This window comes from Kryptolebias marmoratus, linkage group LG8 (genome assembly GCF_001649575.2).
Source record: "Kryptolebias marmoratus isolate JLee-2015 linkage group LG8, ASM164957v2, whole genome shotgun sequence".
Taxonomy (NCBI): Eukaryota; Metazoa; Chordata; class Actinopteri; order Cyprinodontiformes; family Rivulidae; genus Kryptolebias; species Kryptolebias marmoratus.
In genome coordinates this window covers 7,095,150-7,114,918 of record NC_051437.1, presented here as the reverse complement: position 1 = coordinate 7,114,918, position 19,769 = coordinate 7,095,150, and positions in this window count along the sequence as shown.

Here is a 19,769-nt window from a genome sequence, read left to right as displayed (position 1 = left end):
CACACACACTGCATTGACACTTTCAAAGACACTAACACTCCACACTAAGACACTTTATTTGCACTTGGACACTTTATCTGCTATTCATATATTCATATTTATCCTTGCTGCTACAATAGGAAATGCACTCCTCTTATATTGTTCATGTGCTGCTACTGCTCATACCTTTTACCTTATCTTTTTTATGTTTATTTTTTTTCTGTTTTATATTTTTAAATTTATATTGGATGTAAGCTGGGACCGTGGTTCACAATTTCGTTCCACCTCATGTACCACATGTGATGCGAATGACAATAAAGTTTCCTTGAATCCTTGAATACAGGTCCTGGAATAGTTTTTACAGCATTTTGGATCATTTTGGGTGTTTTCATGTGGAAGAAGACATTTCAAAATGGTGCACATGAGCATTTCAAAAGCCTTCTGTTGACCGATGGTGATGTGTTTACAAGGATATTTTTAGAAGCAAGAAATAAAAAGATTGTTTTGGAAAAACTGTTTCCATATGGACATGGTCTGAGTGTCACATCAAATGTCCAAGTCTGGCTTATCAGAGCAGGTCACCGGGACATTGCACTTGAAGTTGGGGGCAGTCAGGGACACATGGAGGGACATTCTGTGGGTAGCCAGACCCAGTCTGATTCATGCAGCAGGTCGACCTGCATCAAAAAGGCAATCTGTCGTTGAATGGGGGAACAAGAGGCAAGTTATCCAGGCAACCGGAGGGCGTACCCCGCATGGGACCCCACACGGAAGCATCCAGGGGGGCAATGAATGAGAGGGCGAGCAGCCAGGAGCCCAAGACCATGCCACAAACCTTGCTACTAATTAGACTTCCTCTACACTGCCAAGTCGTATCGTCTACTTGGCTCTCCGGCTCTCCACAAGTGTCCCAGCACAGCCAATCTGAAGACCTCACTAACCCATTCTATCAGTAGCAGCCACGTACCTGGCTCCCAATTTTCTCTTCTAATTGCAGAGATTCATTTGAATGTCCATCCTGGCTCTTTTTTGGAAACAATGGAATACCCCCCTGATGATATGTACAGCCAAATTGCTGAGCATGAGACAACTGTTTTGCTTTGTTCTCACAATAAAAGCAGTCAAACAAAACCTAAAAACCTGATAGTTGTGAGCAGTTATGTTTTAAAGATGCATAAAGCTTTTGCACATCCTTTTGGAGTGTGTGCGTGTGTGTGTGGGTGTGTGTGAGTGTGTTTAGGAGGGGCACTTCTCAGCCAGATGTTGAGTAATTAATGCTGATATATAGTTTCATTCTGTTCACCGCAGCCTCACTGATCCTTATTAGTGTGTAGTTTTTCATTACCACCCATCACAAAAACAGCAAGCTGTTAAACAGTATGTATTGTAATAAATTCAATGTATTACTAAGTTAGAAAAATACATAGTTACGCATTTTTGCACGAATAAACACTGTCTCTGAATGATTGGGAATCATGGTTGTAACATAATGAGCATAATTTTGCTAATTATGTAATAACATAATTTTTAAAATATCTAAATAAGATTTATTTTAAATAATTATTATTGTTTTCTGAACAATACTTTACATTTGATGTAGTTTCAATGGAAAGGTGTAACTGATCAAATATGGCAGAAGTGGGCTACCTCCATAGCAACAAACTGGAGTTCTGTGATGCCTGAAATTACACAGGGACGTCTAAAAGTTGTGATGTCCAACAGTGAGCCTGTCTTTGACATGCCATCGGTACATTGGGTAGGACATGGCAGCACTCCAGCTAGTTAAATGATCTCCTGCAACAAAGTTACAATCATTCTTCAAAAAGAAAAAATTGTAGGCTTTCTCATTATTTATAAAAAGTGAAGGCCAGGGTCTTTGCTGAAGCAGGTGGTATTTACCCCATGAAGTGTCATACAGGGCATCTTCATCTGTATGGTGAGTTCATTCTGCCAGAAAATACATCATCCCAGGCAGATGCAAACATCCTCGGTCTGCTTGGAATGCAGGAGAAGGTGCTGGCTGTCAAGCTGACCTTCATTTCAAAGTTGCTCCAAATTGATGATAGCTCTGACATTGCTAGAAGGAGGCGCTTGTCCCACAGCAGCGTCTGCATGCTCTGTAACAGGATCCCACCATTTGAACGGAACAGTGACAACCTGCCGTCACCATGCAAACAACAGAACAGCTCGGAGGACAGATCTGTATGTCTGGGAGAAAACAGGTACTTCACCATATTTACCATGACTTCCATCTGGCATTCACAAAAATCTCAAAGCACATAGAGAGTCACATCCAGCTTGTGAGCTCCACATGTTGCTTAGTGTGTTTTAATTTACAAGCTACCTATAGACTGCATCAAAACTGTTAGAAACAGCCAACTGAAAAACAGAACATGACAATGTAGGGATGGGCATTTCAAGCAAAGGTGCTCGTCAAATTTATATGTCATTGTTTTATTTTATTTTTTTTTTAAATAATCTCAGCACAGACATCAATGGTGACAAAGTCTGCATTAGTCAAAAATTAGGAATTAAGAGTAAAACAACATAAAAAGGGTTTTAATAACTTGGGGATGCAGTTTTTTTTAGTTTTGGCAGCATACAATTGAGTGAAACTGCAAGAGCACCAGTTTTTAAAAGTCACGGCCCTCCTCTGCCCACATGTTCAAAATTCGAGCGACAAGACTGCAAGTTTCTGCAACTCGCATGAGGAAATTGAACAAACCCTCCCCAAACATTGCACAATATCCAGTCGTTTCCCTCATGAATGGTGTTTGCAACTGGTCCCAGCCCAGCGAGATACTACCTGAAGTGAGCCAAGGTTAGCCTTATCAATTCTGCCAACTCTTATACATGCAAACAGCATCAGAAGCAAGACATGAGTTTATGAAAACTTTGTAGCTGTATGTGATAAAACACGTATTCCTCTAGAGAAAAAATTAAAACTACAAGAGCTTTACGTGAAGTGTCGTCAAAACACAATAGCTTCAATAAAAACCACCTAACCTCGTGTTGAAGCGGTATGAAGGTTCAGCAGAGACTCCGGAAAAATATCAACAGAACAGACGTGAGAGACTTCAGCTTCCTGAACATCTTTGCAGATGACAGGGTCAAATATGACACAGTTTAATACTAATGTAGAGCATGTAATATAACCTGAGTTTAGATTGAAGAAGTGAAGCCCTTTTATTTTACAAAAGGAAGGACCTTGAAATACATAAGAGATGTACTTCACTGGACAAAAAACGTGAAATAGTTTTACTTAATTTCTAAATGACTGACAAGTAGAGTTTTATTCACTTAACTGTACTTAGATATTGAATGTTTAGTTGAACTTAAACACTTTGTTGTATTTTTGTTGAAATTTAGCAATACTCATAAAATTTGAAAATGTTTTCTTTTGAATTGCTAAAATTTTATTCATCCCTCAAGCAAAGAAAATGTGGCTGCAACATAAAAATATGGAAACAAGAACAATAAAAGTGAAAACAGAAACAATTTTTTTTAATAATAAAGAGATTTTAAAGGACCCTATTGAGAATGTAATACATGATTTGATTTGATCAAATGCAAAAAAAACAGAGCATGTCTTTAGCAACATTTTGCATCAAACTTAAATTAAAATAGAGAACTACTTTTAATAATTGGCCTTGAGTCCAAACTGCAGCACTGGAGATTCTGTGGGCTTAAAGCAGACACTGCAGTGATGAACGAACCAGCAAATGCAACACTCGTTGGTGATTAGAAACTTTGATCAATACTGCTCCACGTAGAGAACACAACACTGCAAAACTGCACACTCTAAACATTTAAAGAAGCAATTACCACAAAAACCATTTGTTTTAGGACTCCCAGTTCTACGCTCACTTTTAATCCATCAGGACGTTGAAATGAGCAGCCGTTGGAGTAGAACCGGTCAGAGATCGGTTCAAAAATCCTAAAATAATGGACAAAGTGATTAACATTAAATAAACAAAAATCACTTTTAAACCAACAGAGGATTCTCTGTGTGCAGCTACCTTTCAGCACAAACATATGGAGGATAACCAAGCAGGTTTGGTACCGATATAATCAACACACCTGTGCAAGCACCTGTTCCTGGAAGATAACAGTGGAACCGCTCTCATTACTTTGTTCTGCATCAGTAGACCATCTTTGGGATTTAGTAGATAAACCTGATGAAGGCAAATAAAACTATGTAAGAGAGACGCTAAGATTAGAAAACTAAATACAACATTAATGCTTTCCATTCTTTTTTTTTTTTTTTTTACACAGTTTAAACACTGCTGATCACAGAAGCTGCTGTTCACCAAAAAAAAAAACTACAACTGAGCAGCGCACGTCTACAGCCTCTCCTCCAGTGCACAAACACAAACACACCAATGCATTGTTCCCTTAACAATCGCTGGGTACTCACTGAACTACTGAAAACTATGCATGCCTGGGTGGAGCATGTGTGTGAGTCCATGTGTGTGTGTGTGTGTGTGCGTATTCACGTGTCTGGGTTAAGTAATGCCCCAGCTGGGGTCCAGCAGAGTGCAGCATAACACTCTGCTGTTGTTCTTCCTAAACCCCAAGACATGGCTTGGGCAGACATAGACACACACACACACACACACAGACACACACACTCTGTTCCAAAGTGCTCCGTCCCTCCCAGAAGTCTGGAGAACAATAGACTCCACTAACCCCCCCTTCAACCACCACCTTAGTTCCCTCCCTTTCTCAAGAGGGACATTTCCTTTAGCTGTGTAATTACTCTGAACGAATAATAACTCCCCTGAGCATTAAAAACTGTGTAACTTTGACCGGGAGAAAAGATCTTGGCCCGAAGGCAGCGGCGTTGATTGTTTGGTTGCCATAGCGCGTGAGCAGATCTGCAGAGAGTTGAGTCAAACTCTTTTTTTTCCCTGTGGTCAGACCCCAACACTGCTGGAAACTCTGGAAGAGCAGTTATTGCATTTCTGAAGAAAATCTGAAGCGTGCCGATGCATTAGCACCCTGAAACTCCAACATATTTCAGCTTTCTTCTCTAAAGTCAAACAGTAATTTGGGACTTAATTTAGTAATATCCTAAAATGACAAAATGTTGATGGATAAACTGTATAGGAAGTGTGAAGAGAACCAAGATTAACAGAAATGGTAAAGCTGCTGCCAGTGGTTCATTAGGGTCACCATGGTAGCCACACGTCTCTCACTCCCTGACAGCACTTAAAAAAGGCAGGCAGATGGGAATACAGAGTAAAAAGTAAGCCTCAAACAAAGGGCTCAGTTTGGTTTTTCTCATGCGTCTACAGTGTTCTATGTAGGAGACACGAAAAGTGAGAAACATCTTCCTGGAGTTTGGGTGTGTGCATTCTTCACTCCAGAGGGGATTCGAGAAAAAACAAACATGAGAGTTTTATAACAGACAGAGATAAGTTGGTTGAAAGAAGACTAAAATGTGTACATTTTGATCCATAAACTGTAAAAGAAGAGTAACTTTTGTGGGAATAGAAAAAGTGTTTCTTAACAAAATCAGTAAGTTAAACGTTATGTATCAAAGTCTAAAGAGAAATCTTTAAACTTCAACTGTCATCGTGTAAAATGTATGAAAGATTTTAAAATTCCAATTCAGCCGTGTGAAGTCTAACTTTCTGTGACCCGTTTAAACCTTGAATAATGTTCATACTGTAGTTTGCCTGAACTACAGAGCTCCACGGTGACCTGATTTTCTTACTTGTTTTGCAAAAAATCCCATTGTTGCTGTGAAAAATCTTTTTGCTAAATTTATCCGTACCATTCGAAGTACTCCTACCAAAACAAAGCACACTATTCTGGCTCGAGCCACATGTTTTAATGTATTTTTCTGTATGAGTTTTTTTTTTTTTTTTTTCTAAAGCTGTGGGAGAGGTAGTGAACACATAATCATGACAGAAATGGAAGAATAACAGCTGAGTAGCATTAAGAGTGCTTCAGTGCTTATGTATTGGCACTGTTACTAAAACAACCCTTCTGGCTCCTTCTGTTGACAGCACTGTTTATTTATTTATTTTTTTTAATGGTGCTGTGTGCCATTCCAGCTAAACAAGCAAGACTCGAATCAGCCTGCTGGCTGAACCACCACGATACACTGGACAGATCAACTCACATCTCTTTTGAGCACTTTAAAAGCCCAACCATTTGAAACAAACAGATCTACAGCACCTGAAGAATTCAGAATACGTTAGATGTTTTTTTTTAAAAGAGTAAAGTTTGATGGTCCACGTGTCAGATTTATAGAATGGATCATTCTACAGTGATTAGTATGGTAAAATCAATCGTAAAGGATTAAAGTTCAAATAAAAAGCAAGGTTTTTTTCTTATGCCTAATTTTATTTGTCCTGCTGAAACCCCTTACAAATCATTGTGAATGAGTGAGAAAATAATTAGCTTTATTCATGTTGTCACCAACAAGCAATGTAATATTTATACAGAAAATGCTTTTTACAAATGTCCTTAAAATGTAGTCCAAAAATAAAACAAATCCACTGGACTACTGAAGGTCACCATTTTTCTTTCTGTTATTTTTTCTATTTTAATTTTAGATTTCTTTCTAAAACTTCTGCCAGGCTGACTCAGTGATAACTAGAGTATCAACGGCAGAGAATAGTCAAAGAAAGAAATGTGATGCATCATACATTAATTGGATTTTAAGGAATTATTATAAAAAAACAGAGTTTAATTGTGACCTGACGACAATTCAGAGTGAGGCCAAGACCAAAGTGAATCACTGCAGTCTTAACACAACTCCAATCTCAAATATCTTTAAATATTCAGGTTAGAGATGTGTCAACAACAAGCCCCATGACTGGAAAAGACTGAAAAATGTCTCTACCAAGTGCCAGTGTAAAAAAAAAAAAATAAATAAATAAATAATAAAAATAACAGCCGTGATGGTTGCATTAATTCTGCTAATTCGTCCATTTTAAGTAGACTTTGAATATTTGTGAATTACTACTAATCCTTAACTTGAACATTATTTTATTTACTTTGAAACTAATCAATCTCACATTGCGTTTTTATTACAGCAAAAACATAATATTCCCTCCAGAAGTGCCTCAGGTAAGACCGAAAATATTAAGCCAGCTTCTGACACTCTATGTGCTTGCAACTAACTGCAGAAGTCTAAGTATTTATTCCATTTGTTGTGAAATTCACAACAGTTATCAGGAAAAGTTGATAAATTAGTGTTTGCATAAAATGCTATGAAAAGAGTTGTTTAAAATGGCAACAATCCACTTTGGTCTTCGCTCTGCTTGGCCTAATTGTTAGCCCACCAGGCCTGTTAGTAATAAACTATTAAGCGCTATCTAAACAGATGAGATACCTTTTCACAAAACCCCATGTCAAAACAGCTGAACTACCACTTTAAGGCAACACTTGAGCTTGTCATATGAACACAACAACACCCCTTTTCCTCCTCCTCCACAGAGAACATTGAAGCAGACTATAAAAGCTACAAACACATGCAGACACTCAATAAAAACAATCCCAGGTATACTGCCTAAAATTAGGGCTTAACTTCCATTTAGAATGTAGAGCAAACAGTGTGTGGCTGTGTTTATCTGTGCGTGCGTGTGGATTTTAGCTCCACACCAATACTCTCTGCTGATGTTGAGTTCAGAGTCCACTGACTGTTGCTCTCCAGCTTAATGACCAAGCAGGAGGATCTGGAGTGACGCTAATCAGCAGATGATTGTTGCGACATTTCCAACTAGCTATTATCTGCAATTGGCTGTAATTCAAGGAAGCTGCTGATGGCTTAGTATGCCTCCTTCCACACACCCCCCTCACACACACACACACACACACACCCCTACTCCTGACAAAACAACCAGACAGCATGGCTGATCTCCTCCCAGATGGGATGTAAGGCTTAGCCTGAACCCCTTCCCCTCCTGATGCTCTTCTTTTCCTCCCCTCTTGTCCATCCTTGCTCTGTCATCTCCTCCTCCTCCACTGTCTCACTCCATTATTCGACTTCTGCTCTGAACTAAAGCAGCCTGTGACTGAAAATGTCAAAATCCCCCCCCCACACACACACGCCCCGCCTCGTTACAGAATCTCCAGAGGCAGCCCCTTTTCCAACAAATACCTCATTTCTCCTGCCCTTCCAGCGTGTTCACCTGTGCTCCTGGCTGAAAACACAAAGGCAAACATTATGGTCTTAGAGAGCTGGTATTATCCTCTCCGACCTCACATCCATTTGGTTTCCAAATAAAAAGTCACGTCTTTCAGAGTTTTATTCCGTGACTCGCCAAAAACAGTGTCTTCTAACACTAATGCTTTTGGCAATGTCTGTCTGTGTGTATGTGTGTGTATGTGTGTTTATCTGTCTATTGGTTAAATATTTCATGAACCAGTGGACAAAATTTTAATGAAAATTTCAGATAGTAATCATTGGCTGTGCGTCTATAACTGATTACCTATTGAAGTCAATCCCATTCAAGATGGCTGCCACAGCTAACCAACCTTAGCCAACACAAAAATAACTCAAACACTGTCAATTTTATGGTAAAAAAAAAGCTCAAATCTGGAGAGGTATTAGATGTTGCATATCCCTGACATATAGTCTCTGATCACGAACTGATCGAACAATATGTGTACTATTGGGGTCAACTCTGTCAGCAAAATAACTCACAAACCACTGGTCAGATATTATTGAAACCCTCAGAAAGTAATTATAGGGTGTACACCTACAACTGATTAACCTTTGGAGTGAAGCCAATTTAAGATGGCCACCACAGCCAACTGAAGTTAGGGAACGCAAAAATGGCGATAACTAAAATAGCATATGGCAGAGTGGGAAAAAAAGGTTAGAACACTTCAGGCTTGTGTTTTTCAGAATATTTTTTTATCACTGCAGCAAGGACGTCTGTGTGCACATGCAGCTGCAGCAAGAAAGGAAGTCAGATGCCGCTTCCAGATACACCCACAAAAAGGCTGGGAGTCAAAAAGCAAGCTAATTGGTCTCGCTGCACTGTCCTCCGTTTGTGAAAAGTAATCCGCTCTGTGAGCATTCAGTCCAACGGCACTCATTTCTGTCACGAACCTCCTTAAAACCTTGTAGACTGATGATCACGGCTGTGCTTAGAGAGGATTCTGTTTACCTGGTCTCAGGTGACCCGGGTTAAAGCCGACACTGGGTCATTCTAAACCCCTGCTCTGTGAGCCATTCTCCTTTAATCTTTAAAGAGGGAGAAAGACAACACCCCCATTCCCAGGGCTTGGATGTCAGCCGGCGTAATCCACACTGGGTGGTAGCTAGGCACCCAGGCACAATACTTCCATCCTGGATCCTCGTTACCACCAGGTGGTTGTCGAGGACAGCGAGAGGGGGGGACAAAACAGTCTTGTCAGTCCAGTGTCGGAAGCAGCAAACTTTCAGAATGTCAGGTTTAATTTATCTTTCCTGTCAGCATGCTAGCTGCGCAACGCAGCACCATGCGGTGGCAAACACGATCATCAGCCTTTCATCTGGAAAAACTGGCTCGGTAGGAAACACAATGGTGCTCTGAAACTCCCCCGAAACCAACAAACAAGTGAGGCTAGTTTAAGGTTTGTGGAGTTTTGGCACCGCTCCCACTCCTGATGAAGATAAGTCGTTCAGCATCAGACTGACGAGGTAAGCTGAACCATCTGAACTGAAAACATCGCGTACAGGTCGGTCACCGACTTTTAGAGCGTTCAGCCTGGATACAGATTTAGTTGCATCTGGCTCACAAAGTGAAGTTTTAAATCCATTAAAGTGGCACACCAATCTGTGACAAATTGAGTTTCTTTCACTTCACATTTTGCTTAAAAACTGAGCAGACTACTAACTCTGAAGCCAAACAAATACCACTGATTTTTTTCAGTAATATTCGTGAAAAGAGCAACAAAAACTCCAAATAGAATGGATCAAAATGCTGCTGATGAACCTGTAGCTGTGAAAACAATGTCAGTATCATCACAGCAACAAAGCCTGTTTAAATGTATATATTTCTTTTTTTTTTCCTGTATTTTTGTCTTATTTTAAAGCTGAAAGTTAGCAGCTGTATGTTTGGATTTTTATCAAGAATCTTTTCAGCTGATTTGATTGATTCTGAAAAAAAAACCTGTTAAGAAATAACTGAAAAGCTGATAACTGAGAGCAGGACATAAGAAATTAATGCTAATAATGTGTCCTTTTTCTCCAATCAATAAGTCATGTTTGCTTTAAATTCTATTTGATGTCTTGAGAATATTCAAAGTTCTATATGGATCATTTTAATAATATTATATCTGTGGTTCAGTAAGTCCTGACTGAGAACTCAGCTTGGAAAGAGGTTCTAACCTTGGCATTTTTTTTCCCCCTCAAATGTTCAACTTCCAAATCTAAGTCAAACTTGAAGCAATTTGTGCTTCTTACAAAGCATTCTTATTCATCTTTTACTCATGAAGGGCTAATTCAAATATTTTAAATATTATATTAATTTATTTTAGATTTAAAAAGGGGGGGGGGGTGACCTAGGTTAATTAACAGATTTCTTTGACATTATGAACACTTCGTTACCGGGCTTGCTCTCCATCACGTCACTCCTTCTTTGAGGCAAGAACTAGAACCAAGTCCTCACTGCTGTAGTTAGTTTCTTACATGAGCAACAGAAGAACAGATTAGATAAACTGCAGAAGTGAGTGAAGGTGATTTAGACTGAGTGATGAAGGAACAGAGAAAGCGTGGGGGCACTTATGCACCCAGCGTCACCGGGCAGCTAATAATCAGCAAACAGAAGCATAACCCGATATCAGAAACTGTTCAGCTACCAGACGGGATCTTTAGCAGGCTGCAGTGACTGCAGGAAATCGTGAAAGTACATGAGAGTCTTTTTGGTGGCGCAACCTTCTAATGTCTCCCTTTCTTAAATCATATCAGGTCTGAAGGATTAGCTTTGAGTCGGCAGGTAAACACCAATCTGCAAACCACAAACCTAAAGTCAACCCTGAAACGTCTCGCAGCTCACAAACACATCAAACAAAGGCTGCAGTGTTGTTTTGTCACCCTCGTTATTGGCCCTGATCGTTGGTTATTCATGAAAACCTGAGATCACGCTGTTTATTTGCCAGAAACAGAGCCGGTCATAGATCTATTTGCATACGGCAGCGCAGGAGTTTGCTGTTGAGGGGAGATAAAAATGAACAATAACTCAGGGTAAATAAACAGATGGCAGGAGCAAACAGAGCGGCGAGAGAACAGCAGGGCTGAGACGGAAGAGAAAACACAGGTACGAAGGAGCCGCACCGACTGAAGATCACTCTGTTCTAGGCTTCATCTGCACAGACCATTAAAGGAGTGCAATACGGCGCCGCTTTCCCCACGTTTTGGGTCATTAACTTTGATAAGTTTGCACATTTCTGCCAGCTATAGTTTGCAGAAAACAGACAACTGTAAGTTTGTGGAATAAATCATGTCCTACTTGTATGCAGCCATTGGTCCAGGCTTCGCTGGTTTCTTTAAACCACAAGTCGATCCCAGTGCAGCAGAGCTTATATGGTAAAAAGCTGACTCCTCTCCATATATTATAAAAGGTTTACTGCAAGAAACAAGCTAAGTGAGATCAGCTCTGCTCGACTGTTAGCTTTGATTTTTGGACAGCAAACAGCAGCTTGTGATTTTTACTCAGTGACTGACTGTCAACGCTCTGATGTTGGAGAGTCTTTGAACACAACACAGAGCTTAGAAAAGAAACCTGCTTTTAACTGCAGCACCACGTCATGAATACATAACTGGAAAAAAAGCCGTTAAAATTGAACTAGTATATGTTGGATGAAAGTGTATAGGGTGCCAATGGAGCTACTGCCCAACATCCATCAGCTTTCTTCTATCAAGTCATTTGGAACTTACTTGTTTAGGAATATATGTTGACAAAAGTCCTACGCTTTAGATGCATACACTATATAAAAAGAGCAAAGATTGAGGAAATACATAAAATATATTATTTTACAATGAAGTATGAGCCATGAACAGAACAGGTTTTCTCACTTGTTTTGCCAAAATCCCATTATTGCCTATGGCAAAAAGTTTTCTCTCTTTACCTTTTATTTTTTTTTCCAAATTTCCTCCATGCCCTACAATGCACTGCTACCAAAAGTCATATCTTAATATTCCCAAATGAGTTGTTTTCTATAGGCTTTTTCAAAACTAAAGGAGAAGAAATTAATCTAAAGTTGTGACAGAAACAGAAGAGTACTGTGTGAATAGTAATACGGTGGGTTTTAATGTTTTATGTAATTGCATCCTTAATTACGCAAAACAGAAACAGAATGTCAACTCTAAGTTAAACCATTGCATTCTGGGAGGAGGGGTTAGTGAAAGTATGGCAAGCATTATGTATGTATGTATTAAGTATGTGAAAATAATTAAAACAAGTGATAGTCCTACAAGTAGAAAAAACAGCCTCAAATCACTCTTGTGTTTAAATAACTTGTGTAAAGTGGCTAAATGGATCAAATATGTGAGAAACAGCTATTTTACCCTCTTTACTCTGATGTGTTTGTGTGTTGTGGTAACCCACTGAATGACTCTCTCCATCAGAGGCAGAATGAAAGCATCAGTGATGTAAAAGTCCTGTAAGTCTGTGTGGTCTCCTGGTGACGGAGGAATGAGTCCCATCCACAAGCTTCCTGCTTTTGCAGAAACGAGAAGGTCATCAAATGCAGGACGAGAAAACAGCAGCTGCCTTAAAGCCACATTCACAGCTATTGAGAGTTGACGCGTGTGTCAAACAAAAGGAGGCTAAGCTCACTCCTGAGAGCGTCAAAATGGGTTACTGAGGCATGTATAATTGATGGATATGTTCTGGATATTTACAAGGAAAAAGAGGACATCTTGTCTTTTTTCCAGCCAGAACAGAACAAACACGTTACAAATAGTTTTATACTTTAAATGTTATTGTATTTGTTTTCCTGTTTATTACAGTTCCAGCTTGTGTAATATCTAGTTTTTTTTTTTTTCTAAAACAAGGTCAATGTTATTTTCTCATTAGGAGCACTCTGAAACAAAGAGTTCCAAGTAAATTAACAAAGACTTTTACACAAAATCCAGCTATGAGAGAAAATTAAAGCGTACCCCCAAATGTCTGCTGTAAAACTCAGATGCAGATGCTCGGGGACTGGCTTTCAGCAGATTATGTGTGAGGCATGAAACAAGATTAGCTGATTCTGGAAATCCAGTATCCAAGAAGGAAGTCCTTCCCTGCGTGAGCGCAGGTGCTGTGTCAAATGCTGTGAAAAAACTTGTAAACAGTTATTAGTTTTACTCGTTGTAGATAGCTCTTTGAACAGCCTCAGTTTTGGGAAACAGAGCGAAATTCTGAGCAGATTGATCAGCTAATGGCTAGTTTGAGTATGCTGTTTAATAAACCATTACACCACTGTCAGTTTTGCATTATTGCAGCAGAAATATCGGAATATTTCTGCTGCAATAAGTGCCCTCAGGGTGCACCAGAAGTGCTACAACTAGTTGCTTCTGTCACTATTTGAGCTTACGAATAAGCAACAAATTCTATATAAATAACTGTGTAATGTGAAATTAACAACGTAAAAGTTTATAAAATAGCATTTGCAGGAACCTCTATGACTGCTGCGTCTCATTTGTACTCTGAAGTCGAAATTCCAAAGAGTTCAAAATAGGGGGGAAAAAAACACAACTGGAACGCCCACCCAAAGCCAAAATTCAGACTCAGACAATCTGAGATTCATGACCAACCTTGACCTCAAAATCCAATATGGCTGACTTGTGAATGAAAAGTAGTGATAGCTGAAAAGAAAAGAAGTTTCACTTCTGTTCGTTTGTATCTCAGTAATCCATTCACACAAACGATGCTGTCCAACCACTGTGAGTGAATATGTTATGGTGTTTGAACACAGAGGAAGTATGTTGATATTAGCTTATGTTGCTAATGATAGTTAGCTGCTGACTGAGCACAACAATTAGCAATTGGTTTTCTGACTTACAACGTGAGCATGGTTAAGTCAAGTTAACATTGTTCTCAAATCCAAGTTTCAACTTCTGAGGTAAAGTTAATCCAGCATTAGATGGCAGGAATCCACTTTAATTTTGACTCCACTGTGACTAGTCAGAATGAAACATTTTTTTATCCAAACTGAGTGTGCTCAAAGAGCCATCTACAGGGAAATTTTAGACCTGTTAAAAGCCTGTTCTCATGCATGTGTTTCCACTTTTTACCCACAGTCAAGATTCTTTTGTTCTATCCAAGATTCAATGTAAAGTCTGTTCACGCCAGGTCATTCAGAGTAGTTTCGATACTCCTCATTTTCCACAAAGGAGGAGGGGAAAAAAAAAGTTGTGCTTCTGCATTACAGGTCCACCAGTTGGACCACATTCCTGTTCAGTGAATGGACTCTCGAGAGACAAACCAGGAGACAATGCATTCACTTGAGAGTGGCTTTCTGGGGAGATTTTTCACTCTGATATCTTGAAGGTAATCCTAATAAATCTGAGAGTGAAAGACTACACCCCCTTGTAACCATTTTTAACCTAAAAGAACATTAATTGTGCCAAAGAAAACATACTGAATCACTGCAGTACAATTGATGAGCCTTGGTAGAAGGTTGAAGCATTTCTGATTTATCATGACGATGAAAATGCTTTTTTTTTCCTACAGACTTAAAATCTTTTAAGATTTAAACAAGAACCTTCAAAGTGTGTTCTCTACCAAGACCAATATTTGGCAACTTTGATTCTGCAGTAAATCAAAATGTATTTTGTGCCGCTCAGACTCCTACTCGAACACCATGTGTAATCGGAGACTGAGTGGCTCTTGCATAATCTTGATTTCAAACAGGCTAACAATCAGAACTGAACACCAGTTAATCAAAATTCAGTTTCTCAAGCACAGAAGGCAAAAACTGAAATAGTCAAATATTGCATAAGCCAATAAAACAGCACAATACACACAGAAACCTTGAAATTCAGTCAAAAAATGCCGAGCTGTCACCACTTGAGTAAAAGCTGTCAACAGGGGAGAGACGACATAGAAACAAAACGTGTGCCAGAACAAGCACCTGTTGGTAACAACTTCACAGCACTTCTCTTTGTGTGTCACTTCTTTGAAATAGCTACATTCCACACAGCACCAGCATTCCTCGGAAACACACCTCTCCCATTAGGAATCTGCTGATGACAGCGACACAATTTGTCAGAGAACTGTGACACCAATAAACAAAAGTTTTAACCTACTTTTGAATCAAAAATGTTTTGGTAAACTAGGAAATTAAGGGAGATATGATGACGGGTGGCAATGCAGCTACAGCTCAAAACTGCAACAAACCAGTGTCTGTCACTCTGGGACAATACTCCTAATAAGACAGGCAGATAGAAATGCAGAGTAGAGAAGTAAGCATCAGACAAAAAGTCACTGAGTGAAAAGTTGTGGTGAATTTTTTTTTTTTAAATGTAAGTGTCAGAAGCTTCTGTTTTTTACGTGAAGAGGGTAAGTTAAAAAAAAATGCAAATCCAGATTTTAGATGAAATAATGAGTTCAGATACAATGAAAGTTAATGAGAGTTTGGATGTGTGCACTCTGCCTTCTGAGAGAAAATCGTAAATCCTCCAGCAGTGAATGAAGACAAAAATCCCTACGTTTTGATGCATAAAGTGGATAAGAAGTGTAAGGTTTGTGGGAATAAGAAACATATTTTGGGAAAGAAAGCTAAAAAATTATGATTGTGTGTCATTATTATTCAACTCTGAATGATGTTTCTACTGTGAAGTTCCAATGTATTTTGTACATAAGTTTTTCTTTCCAAAGCTGCAACAGGAGCAGTGAATCAAAAATGGTGACAGAAAGCCGAGAATAACAAGCGAATAGAAATAACCATGCTTTAACACGTAAACATTGGAACCTTTAAATATCTGTACAGACACTTGTTCCTCTGGAGCATCTTCCTTTCCCTGGAAGCACATGCTGTGAATAGTTTATGGGCTGAACAAAACAGGCACTGAACTTTATTTTATATTTCAACCACAAACATTGTCTGACAGGTAACAGCGCAAGCAAACCTCTGCTAAAAGTGATCACAAAGAAAAGAGAAAAAAATACGGCGCTTGTTTAAAGCCGCGAGTGCATTTGGGGTCAAAAGGTAATCAGGCAGCAAACATAGTGTAGAGTTTCCTTGAGGTTACGACAGACAGAGAAGATCTGTGCTTCGACTGGACAAACAGGTTTTGTTCAAAGCGTCTCAGAAACACTGACAGCATGTGTAGCTTCAAATGAGAAAATGGCTCAAACCTGCCTCAGTTGTTGTTTGACAGGTTGAAGGAATGAAGCTAGAGAATATCCAGTGTTTACGTCACAAAAATGTCAGGATTGCAGAGACGCTTGTCCTACTGCTTTTTTTTTTTTTTTTTTTAAAACAGTGAGTAATAAGCTTGTGACCGCTTGGGTCTGTTTGCTCAAAGCGCCTGCTGCCACATATGAAGGCGAAAAAAAGAGAAAAAAAACACCAACCAGTCTTCTTATTTTATGGGTCTTAAAGGGTCTAGCTATATGTGCATTGAAATTGGCTTATTATAGCAAGAATAAGACACGTCTTCATGTGCAGAATACAAAGAAGGCAGCCTGTTTGAAACAGATGCAGGAACTGGTTACTGTGATCTCACAACCCTCCACAAGAAGTCATCATGAATAAGGCTGTGAGTCAAGCATGCTGTAGGCAAAAACGTCCTCCCGGTGTCGGCTCTTTGCGAGGATCAGACCCTCAGGCGAGTGCAGAAGGTCCGGATGCGCCGCTGCGTTAACAGGGATGAGATTGGGCCCGATCAATAACCTGTTAGGGCGGCTAAGAAGCAAAGCAACTCAAATTGGCTGGCCTCAGATTCTGACACCAATGAATTCTAATGAGGAGCCTCAGCTCCACAGGGCACGCAAAATGCTTTATTAACATAATAAAGTTTTAAAGATTGCCTACCTCCGATGTAAGTGTAACAACATAACTTTTTTTAAGCTTAACCTGGTCATATAAACAGCCATGTTTTAATCAGTATTTTTTTGTTTTATGTTTCAAAAAGACAAAGCACAGTTTTAAAAACATGAGATCTCAACAGTAAGGTGTAGAATAACACTGCAGCTGCGAGCGAGCGGCACAAAGGGCCCGAGCAGCAGTTGGCTGAGTAGGTGCTTTCTGTGATGGTGCTCACGAGGAGGGCGGCGGGCTTTTATATCTGTTTGATACGAGATGTTGTCACGGGCGCTGGCAGAATGAGCTGAAATTGATTATTTGGAGGTGGAGTACCGCAACAGAACAGCCGAGTGTGCTGCACCGGCAGAGCGAGCACTGACACGGGCCCATCAAGTGTGGGCAGAGGCCAAAGTCTGAAACACGGCAGCCAAATGGAAGACTGAACTCTGAGATTGAGTCTTCTCAGCTGATTTATTACCTGGAGAGTAAAGAAACATCCCAACTGGAAAAACAGAAGTAAGCACTAGTTCAATTTACACAGACAGGCTATTTGTCTCGCTCTTATCATTGCCCCTCAAAATAAACTCCTGGGTCTTGGTGAGGATGAATAAAGGAAGTCTAAACAGCACTGCTACGCTCACTTTCTCAGAGAAGGGACTGAGATGAAAATTAAAATAAAGATGCACAAGCAACAATATTGGAGAAAAGAACCATTTGTCTTTCTGTATGTGTGGCCTGAGAGGGCAATAACAAAAGAGATACCAGTTCAAATGGACCTTAATTTTTCTATTACCATCCATGTTTGCACACACATGTATCCATGATTGGAAACACTGACCGAGTCTGAAGTATCAGTGATGAACAGGTGCCATAATCATTTAGGACAGTTACAAGAGAAAATCAATACTATTATAATGATTTATGAGAACATAATCACTTTCAGGCCTGAGATTATTATTGCTTTCTTGTCTCCCCTGACCTATCCTACCTCTCTAATCCTGTACCTCTCCTCCTCCTCTTCTTTCTCAGTGCTTCGTCAAACTCCTATAGTGTGCACTCCTCCCTCTTTGACCCCATTTTTTTCTCCTCCAAACCTGTTCTCTTTTTTTTTTACCTTCCATGTTTAAGTCCAACACATCCTTCAAAATAAATGCATTCTTGGGGAAATGTCTGAGGCAGTAGAAGTGCCAGCTGTCTCCTCTCTCTGTTCTCATTATTGCCTCGGCTGTAACACGACAGGGAGGCTTCAATCCTCAAACGGGCTCAAACTCAGTTCAATCAACTATCGGATAATCTATCCACTATCTCTTTGTTCCCATCTGCACCTGTCTGTTGATTTATAACAGCTCGTTTCCTTCACTTAATCTCAATTTTACCTTTTGCAGTTTGCTGTTCACAAAAAGGTAAAACTTTTTGGAACAGCGCTTTTGGTTTGTTACAGTATTGTGTGTTGGCACTGTAACACACCTAACTGGTGAACTGAAGCATGCAGGAGGGGGCGCCGCATGAGGGAGCAACCCTCAGCACAGCAAAGCAATGAAAATATTAAAGCTGCAAGCAGCGTTGGGCGGCCCTTGCAGCTCAGCGCCGCTTCGGCCTATGGCGACCGCGGGAACTCTGGCGACCGCCCTCTACGCTCTCGCGCACTTCCCGCGCCGTCCACTAGGTGGCGCTCTGGGCAAACGTCCGAAATCGCCTTCAGTCCGGATCGTTACAACTCCTGTGGCATGTTGTGAAGTTTCACCCTCCTACGTTGAACGATTCCAGAGTTAGAGCACGTGTGCTGTTGCTACCTTGAACTTTGACCTTGTGACATTGAACTCTAAAGGGCTAATGTTTGACCCATGGGGACTCTGGTTGTGAAGTCTGAACTTCTTAAGTTAAACGGTTTTAAAGTAAAAGCCTCTGTTTGCATGTGACCTTGACATTTGACCTTTGACCTTGGAAATTCTTAGGGATGATGTTTGACCCATGGGGAGTCGAGCTGTGAAGTTTGAAGTTCCTACTGTAGACGGATGATGACTTAGAGCGTATGGGCTCTTGTGACCTTGACCTTTGACCTTGTGACCTTGAACTTCAAAGTCCTGGTCCTTGACCCATGTGGGTTCTGGCTGTGAAGTTTGACGTTCTTACGACAAACGATTTCAGAGTTAGAGCATGCACAAATATGATCTTAATTTTAGCTCCCTTTAGCTATTGCGCCCAACTTGATGTCACAATTGACCATGTGAATGTGATTAGTGCTGGTCTGGTATGACCCACAGAAAGTTTCAATAAACTGTGACCATGTATGAAGAAGTTATTAGGCCCGAGCAGCGACAGCGGCTGCGAAGGCCTATTGGATCTGTACTGTTTCTTATTATTTTTCTTGTCCGCATAGAAACGCTAATTTGGAGGTTTAAACATATTCAAAAAGTCACCAAACTTTACCCAAAATTGTCCCCCGCGAAAAATTTTAGTATTTTAATGGAATCAAAAATGTTTCATGGCGAATGGTCAGATTTTGAGGCTTGGCCAGGCCCACATGCTTTCATGTATCAAAAAGCTTTTGATAACTTTTGACCTTCAATGTCTCAAGACTGAGCTCAGTGATTGTGAAGCCTATATGTGAAAAGCTGTAGGAGGAGTTCGTTCAAATGCGGAGGCTGTAATCGTCCAAAATCGAGCAAAAATCTAAACATTGATCCAAGATGGCCGACTTCCTGTGAGGTTTGGACCATGGCTCCAAGAGACTTTTTCGTAGGTTCTAATATGTTACACATGTGTACCAAGTTTCATGATTGTCAGTAAAAGCATGACTTGGGGCTGCTTTTTTAAAGTTTTCTAGG